This window comes from Cryptomeria japonica, unplaced genomic scaffold, assembly GCF_030272615.1.
Source record: "Cryptomeria japonica unplaced genomic scaffold, Sugi_1.0 HiC_scaffold_61, whole genome shotgun sequence".
Lineage (NCBI taxonomy): Eukaryota > Viridiplantae > Streptophyta > Pinopsida > Cupressales > Cupressaceae > Cryptomeria > Cryptomeria japonica.
The window spans coordinates 511,478-519,434 of NW_026728883.1; the positions used below are offsets into that span (position 1 = coordinate 511,478).

The 7,957-nt window shown below is 60.6% G+C and overlaps 1 non-coding gene across 1 annotated transcript; it reads left to right on the forward strand.

The window, feature by feature from the left end:
- The first annotated feature begins 4,116 nt into the window (after positions 1 to 4,116).
- Positions 4,117 to 4,235, forward strand: LOC131863311 (5S ribosomal RNA). The gene has a single exon (XR_009362232.1). It is a non-coding gene; the product is annotated as a 5S ribosomal RNA (ribosomal RNA).
- Positions 4,236 to 7,957: the final 3,722 nt, after the last annotated feature.

Below are 7,957 nucleotides of genomic sequence, written 5' to 3' on the forward strand. Positions count from 1 at the left end.
TTTCTGCGCTCCAAAGGTGCGCACTTTTGGAGGGCACTTTTTGGAGGGCACTTTTCTGCGCTCCAAAGGTGCGCACTTTTGGAGGGCACTTTTTGGAGGGCACTTTTCTGCGCTCCAAAGGTGCGCACTTTTGGAGGGCACTTTTGTGCACTCCAAAGGTGCACACTTTTGGAGGGCACTTTTTGGAGGGCACTTTTCTGCACTCCAAAGGTGCGCACTTTTGGAGGGCACTTTTTGGAGGGCACTTTTGTGCGCTCCAAAGGTGCGCACTTTTGGAGGGCACTTTTTGGAGGGCACTTTTGTGCGCTCCAAAGGTGCGCACTTTTGGAGGGCACTTTTGTGCACTCCAAAGGTGCGCACTTTTGGAGGGCACTTTTCCTGCGCTCCAAAGGTGCACACCTAGGTGAGCACCTTCGACCACACCTTGTAGCACACCAAACTCTGACTTTCGACTTCATCCGCAATGCAGGGTCTTTGAGGTTGGCGCAATGCGCACAACCAGGGGAGTCGACCCATCAAACCCAACACCTCCCCTATATAAGCTATTTGTCTGATTCTCATACATGCGTAGCCTGCAGGAGCAATTAGGACATCGACCCCAACTTTCGGCTTCTAAACGAAAACAAGGTCTTTGAGGTTGGTGTAATGCGAACAACTAGGGGAGTCAACCCATCAAACCCAACACCTCCCCTATATAAGCTATTTGTCTGATTCTCATACATGTGTAGTCTACAGGAGCAATTAGGACATCGACCCCAACTTTTGACTTCTTAACGAAAACAAGGTCTTTGAGGTTGACGTAATGCGCACAACCAGGGGAGTCGACCCATCAAACCCAACACCTCCCCTATATAAGCTATTTGTCCGATTCTCATACATGTGTAGCCTACAGGAGCCATTAGGACATTGACCCCAACTTTTGACTTCTTAACGAAAACAAGGTCTTTGAGGTTGGCGTAATGCGCACAACCAAGGGAGTTGACCCATCAAACCCAACACCTCCCCTATATAAGCTATTTGTCTGATTCTCATACATGTGTAGCCTGCAACAACGATTAGGACATCCACCCCAACTTCTGAATTCGTCTGCGTTGACCGCACCAAAGGTGCACGCCTTGGTGCTCACCAAAATCCGACTTCCGACTTCTTCTGCTATGCGGGGTCTTTGAGGTTGGCGCAGTGCGCACAACCAGGGGAGTCAACCCACCGAATGCAACACCTCCCCTATATAAGCTATTTGTCTGATTCTCATACATGCGTAGACTGCAGCAATGATTAGGACATCCACCCCAACTTTTGACTTCTTAAACAAGACAGGGTCTTTGAAGTTGGTGCAGTGCACACAACCAGGGGAGTCGACCCATCAAACGCAACACCTCCCCTATATAAAGCTATTTGTCCGATTCTCATACGTGTAGTCTGCAGCAGCGATTAGGACATCGACCCCAACTTCCGAATTCGTTTGCATTGACCGCACCAAAGGTGCACGCCTTGGTGTGCACCTTGGAGTGCACTTTGGTGCTCACCTCGGTGCACACTTTGGTGTGCACCTCGGTGTGCACCAAAGGTGCGCACCTTGGAGCGCACCAAAGGTGTACACTTTGGAGCGCACCACATAGGGTCTTTGAGAGGTTGGCGCAGTGCGCACACCAAGGTGGGTGTTGAGGTGCGTGCCGAGGTGGGTGGGTGCTAGGGTGCGCTCCATGGTGGGTGCCAGGGTGGGTGCGTGCTAGGGTGGATTCCAAAGAGGGTCATAGGGTGGGTGCCAAGGTGGGTTGGTGATATAGTGGGTTCAAAGGTGGGTACTAGGGTGGGTTCCAAGGTGGGTCACAAGTTGGGTGCCAGGATGCGTGGGTGTTAGGTTGGGTGCCAAGGTGGGCTCCTGCGTGGGTGGGTGCTAGGGTGGGTTTCAAGGTGGACGCGAGGGCGGGTGCCAAGGTGGGTAACAAGTTGGGTGTTAGGATGGGTGAGTGCTAGAGTGGGTGCCAAGGTGGGTGGGTGCTAAGGTGGATGCCAAGGTGGTTCACAGGGTGGGTGGGTTCTAGGGTGAGTTCCAAGGTGGGTCACAGGTTTAGTGCTAGGGTGCGTGTCAAGGCGGGTGTCGAGGTGCCTGGGTGCTAGGGTGTGGATGCCAATGTGGGTCATAGGGTGGGTACTAGGGTGGGCTGCAATGTGGGTGCCAAGGTGGGTAACATGCTCGGTTGGTTCTAAATTGGGTGTCAGGGTGGGTGTGCACCCACCTTGCCCGAGGTGGGTGCCAAGGTGCCAGTGTGGGTGGGTGCTAAGGTGGATGCCAAGGTGGGTGAGAAGGTGGGTGATAGGTTGAGTGGTAGGATGGGTGGGTGCCAAGATGGGTCACAGGGTGGGTGCAAGGGTGGGTAGGTGCTAGGGTTGGTGTCAGGGTGGGTGGGTGCTAGGTTGGGTTCCAAGGTGGGTGCGAGGGTGAGTGTCAAGGTGGGTCACAGGTTAGGTGCTAGGATGGGTGAGTGCTAGGGTGCAAAGGTGCCAGGGTGGGTGCTAGGATGGGTCGATGCTAGGGTGAGTGGCAAGGTGGGTCCACAAGTGTCAAGGTGGGTGCCGAGGTGGGTGCCAACTTGGGTTCCAAGGTGGGTGCCAAGTGGGCGACTGCTATGGTGGATGCCAAGGTGGGTCACGGGGTGGGTGCCAAGTTGCTAGGTTGTGTTCCAAGGTGGGTGCCAACGTGGCTGCTAGGGTGCGTGGGTTAAAGGGTGTGTCACAACGTGGGTGCCAGGATGGGTGCGCACCCACACTGGCCAAGACGGGTGCAAGGTTGGGTTCCAAGCCCGGTCACAGGCTGGGTGCTAGGATGGGTGGGTGCCAAGGTGGGCACCAGGGTGGGTGCACCCACCCTGGCCAAGGTGGGTCACGGGGTGGGTCCTAGGGTGGGTAACAGGGTGGGTACTAAGGTGCGTGCCAAGGTGGGTCATGGGGTGGGTGCCAAGGTGGGCACCAGGGTGGGTGTGCACCAACCCTAGCCAGGGTAGGTCACGGGGTGGTTGTCGGGGTGGGCGTCAAGGAGCCAAGGTGGGTGGCAAGTAGCCAAGTTGCGTGCCAAGGTGGGTGTCGGGGTGGGTGCCAAGGATCCAAGGTGGGTGCCAAGGAACCAAGGTGGGTGTCTGGGTGGGTGCCGAGGTGGGAGCCAGGGTGGGTCCCAAGGTGAGTGCAAAGGTGGGTGCCAGGGTCAAGGTGAGTGCCAATGTGGGTTCCAAGGTGCCAGGGTCAGGGTGAGTGCCAATGTGGGTTCAAAGGTGCTAAGTTGGGTGCGAGGTTGGGTGCGAGGGTGGGTGGGTGCCAAGGTGTGCTAGGTGGAAGCCCGGGTGGGTCGGCATCCCATGGGTGTCGAGTTGGGTGCCTGATGGGTGCTTCTTGTCAAGTTTTAGTCGTCGGGACTCATTTCGAGCCTTAGAGGTCGTTTCTTGTCCGGTTGCCCTGTCTTCGACCTGGGAACCCAATTTTGGTCCTCGGGTCCCATTTTTTTTTGTCTCGCATCCCACTTTTGGCCTGTGGCCTTTTCGGGGTCGATTCTCGTTTTGGGCATCAGAGCATGTTTCTTCTCCTAAAACCCAATATTTGTTTATTAAGTCTCGGAACACATTTTTGTTCTCGTGGACCCATCATGGGTCTTGGAACGCATTTGTGGTCCTTGGGTCCCATTTTGCATCCCGAAACTTGTGTTTTGGTGCTTGATCCCTATTTTGGGTGCCCACCTTGCACCAAGTGCGCACCCGGGGCAAACCGAGCGCCTTGGTGCACCGGGGCAAGATCGAGCGTGCACCCGAGGCGCCCCGAACATGCACCAAGGTGCACTCGGCCCACATGTGAGCGCAGGTCGTTGCGCCCGAGGTGGTGTGTGGGCACCGCGTTGCAGACGGGACACTGCACGCACACGACGCCCCGTCCAGGTGCACGCACGTAGGCCGGGCCGGGTGCACACCCGACGCCCTAGCAAGGTGCGCGCACCCGGGCAGGGCTCACACTTGGCGAACGGGGCGCACTTCGCGAGGGAGGGTGTGCACCTCGACGGGGGTGGGTGGCCGGGGTGGATTCGCACGTGGGTCGCGGTTTGCTAAGTACACACTGCGACAAGCTCATAACGGGTGCGATCATACCAGCGTTAGTGCACCGGATCCCATCAGAACTCCGCAGTTAAGCGCGCTTGGGCCGGAGTAGTACTAGGATGGGTGACCTCCCGGGAAGTCCCGGTGTTGCACCCTTTCTTAGTTTTTCGCCGGGCGTCGCAATGCTATTTGAATAAACCTTTTGCCCGTTTGCGTTCTCGTCGGGGCCGGGCCGGGCCGGGGTGCGCTGCCCGCACTACCGCGCGCGCGGGGGCGACACCGAGCGCGCACCCGAGGCGCCCCGAGCACACAGGCCACGGTGCAACCCGGGCGTTGTGCGCGCACCCCGGTGCGCCCGAGGTGCTGCGCGCGCACCCAGGTGAAATTGGTGTGCACCTCGGCCAGTGCGCGCTCGGTCGAGTCGCGCACGTTGGCCAAGGTGCACGGTGATGTTTCTTACTCTAAGGTTCCGCACCAGACGCCCGGGACAGGTGAGCGAAGCTGGGCGGGGCCGGGTGCGCGGCCGGGGCAGGTGCACGCAGCTGGAGAGAGCTTTGGAGCACACCAGAGGTGCGCACCTTGGAGCACACTTCGGAGCGCACCAATGATGCGCTCCATTCAAAAGTTTCCTGAAAAGGCAAAAAAAGTTGAGATTATAGAATTTCCCACTTGAGAGATTGTAAAAAAAAAAAATTTAAAATGAAGGAAACGCGGGTGCCAAGGTGTGCGCGCCCGGGTGCGCAGCCCAGCCAAGGTGTGCGCACCAAGGCGCCCACCCTGGCGAAGGTGCACGCAAGGTGCGCACCCGAGGCAAACCGGACAATTAACCCAACTTTCGACTTCGCGCGCACCTACGCACCTTGGAGCGCACTTCGGAGCGCTCCTTGTTGCGCACCAATCTTGGGCACCTCGGAGTGCACCATGGCGCCCACCAAGGTGCGCACCCGGGGCAAACCGAGCTCCGACTTCGTGCGCACCTTGGAGCGCACGAAAGGTGCGCACCATGGCGCCCACCAAGGTGCGCAGCCCAGCCAAGGCGTGCGCATCAAGGTGCGCACCCTGGCGAAGGTGCGCACCCGGGGCAAACCGAGCTCCGACTTCGTGCGCACCTTGGAGCGCACAAAGGGTGCGCAACCCAGCCAAGGTGTGCGCACCCCGGGCAAACCGAGCTCCGAATCGTGCGCACCTTGGAGCACACTTCGGAGCCCTCCTTGGTGCGCACCGATGTTGCGCACCTCGGAGCGCACCCGGGGAAAACAATGCAATTAACCCGACTTTCGACTTCGTGGGCACCTCGGAGCGCTCTCGGGTTCGCACCTCGGAGCACACCGAGGTGCGCACCTTTGATGCGCTGCCTTCACCAATTTCCAGAAAAGGCAAGAAAACATTGAGAAGGTGTGCGCACCGAGGTGCCCACCCTGGCGAAGGTGCACGCGAGGTGCGCACCCGGGGCAAACCGGGCTCCGACTTCGTGCACGCCATGCTGCGCACCTTGGAGGGCCATGGTGCGCACCTTGGAGCACACTTCGGAGCGCTCAATGGTGCCCAACCCAGCCAAGGTGCCCACCGCGGCGAAGGTGCACGCGAGGTGCGCACCCGGGGCAAACCGGGCTCCGACTTCGTGCACGCCGCACCTTGGAGCACACTTCGGAGCGCTCCTTGGTGCGCACCAGGGCGCGCAACCCAGCCGAGGTGCCCACCCCGGCGAAGGTGCACGCGGGGTGCGCACCCGAGGCAAACCGGGCTCCGACTTCGTGCACGCCATGGTGCCCACCGCGGCGAAGGTGCACGCGAGGTGCGCACCCGGGGCAAACCGGGCTCCGACTTCGTGCACGCCGCACCTTGGAGCACACTTCGGAGCGCTCCTTGGTGCGCACCAGGGCGCGCAACCCAGCCGAGGTGCCCACCCCGGCGAAGGTGCACGCGAGGTGCGCACCCGGGGCAAACCGGGCTCCGACTTCGTGCACGCCATGGTGCCCACCGCGGCGAAGGTGCACGCGAGGTGCGCACCCGGGGCAAACCGGGCTCCGACTTCGTGCACGCCGCACCTTGGAGCACACTTCGGAGCGCTCCTTGGTGCGCACCATGGTGCCCACCAGGGCGCGCAACCCCGCCGAAGGTGCACGCGAGGTGCGCACCCGGGGCAAACCGGGCTCCGACTTCGTGCACGCCGCACCTTGGAGCACACTTCGGAGCGCTCCTTGGTGCGCACCAGGGCGCGCAACCCCGCCGAAGGTGCACGCGAGGTGCGCACCCGGGGCAAACCGGGCTCCGACTTCGTGCACGCCATGGTGCGCACCAGGGTGCCCACCGCGGCGAAGGTGCGCACCCGGGGCAAACCGGGCTCCGACTTCGTGCACGCCGCACCTTGGAGCACACTTCGGAGCGCTCCTTGGTGCGCACCAGGGCGCGCAACCCAGCCGAGGTGCCCACCCCGGCGAAGGTGCACGCGAGGTGCGCACCCGGGGCAAACCGGGCTCCGACTTCGTGCACGCCATGGTGCCCACCGCGGCGAAGGTGCGCACCCGGGGCAAACCGGGCTAGGACTTCGTGCACGCCGCACCTTGGAGCACACTTCGGAGCGCTCCTTGGTGCGCACCATGGTGCCCACCAGGCCGCGCAACCCAGCCAAGGTGTGCGCACCAAGGTGCACGCGAGGTGCGCACCCGGGGCAAACCGGGGTCCGGCTTCGTGCACGCCGCACCTTGGAGCACACATCGGGGCGCTCCCGGGTTCGCACCGGCGTTGCGCACCGTGGTGGGCACCTCGGAGCGCACCGTGGTGGGCACCTCGGAGCACACCAAGGTGGGCAGCGAGGTGCGCACCTTTGATGCGATGCCTTCACTAATTTCCATAAAAGGCAAAAGAAAACGAGATTTTAAAATTTCCGTTTTGAAAGATAGTGAGAAAAAGGGAATGCTGGTGCCATCTTGAGCCCGCCCTGGTGCGCAGCCCAGCCAAGGTGTGCGCACCAAGGTGCCCACCCTGGCGAAGGTGCGCGCCCGGGCAATTAACCCAACTTCCAACTTCGCGCGCGCCAGGGTGGGAGCGCACCCAACAACCGGGCCTGGGAAGAGCCAATGCGAGAAACCCCACCAAACGCTCTGACAAAAAAAGAGGGGGCGCTCCAGTAACCCCGCTTCGGAGCGCACCCTGGGCAAACCCAGCCAGGGTGCCCACCCCGGCCAAGGTGCAGGCGAGGTGCGCACCCGGGGCAAACCGGGCTCCGACAACGTGCACGCCGCACCTTGGAGCACACTTCGTAGCGCTCCCGGGTGCGCACCTCAGAGCACACCAAGGTGGGCAGCGAGGTGCGCACCTTTGATGCGCTGCCTTCACTAATTTCCAGAAAAGGCAAAAAAAAGAGGAGATTTTAAAATTTCCGTTTTGAAAGATAGTGAAAAAAACGGAACGCGGGTGCCATCTTGAGCCCGCCCGGGTGCACAGCCCAGGTAAGGTGCCCACCCTGGCAAAGGTGCGCACCCGGGCAATTAACCCTACTTCCGACTTCGTGCGCGCCAGGGTGGCAACCGGGCCTGGGAAGAGCCAATGCGAGAAACCCCACCAAACGCTCCGACAAAAAAAGAGGCGGCGCTCCAATAACCCCGCTTCGGAGCGCAGCCGGGGCAAACCCAGCCAAGGTGCCCACCCCGACGAAGGTGCACGCGAGGTGCGCACCCGGGGCAAACCGGGCTCCGACAACGTGCACGCAGCACCTTGGAGCACACTTCGAAGCACTCCCGGGTGCCCACCGGCGTTGCGCACCGTGGTGGGCAGCGAGGTGCGCACCTTTGATGCGCTGCCTTCACTAATTTCCAGAAAAGGCAAAAAAAAATGAGATTTTAAAATTTCCGTTTTGAAAGATAGTGAAAAAAACG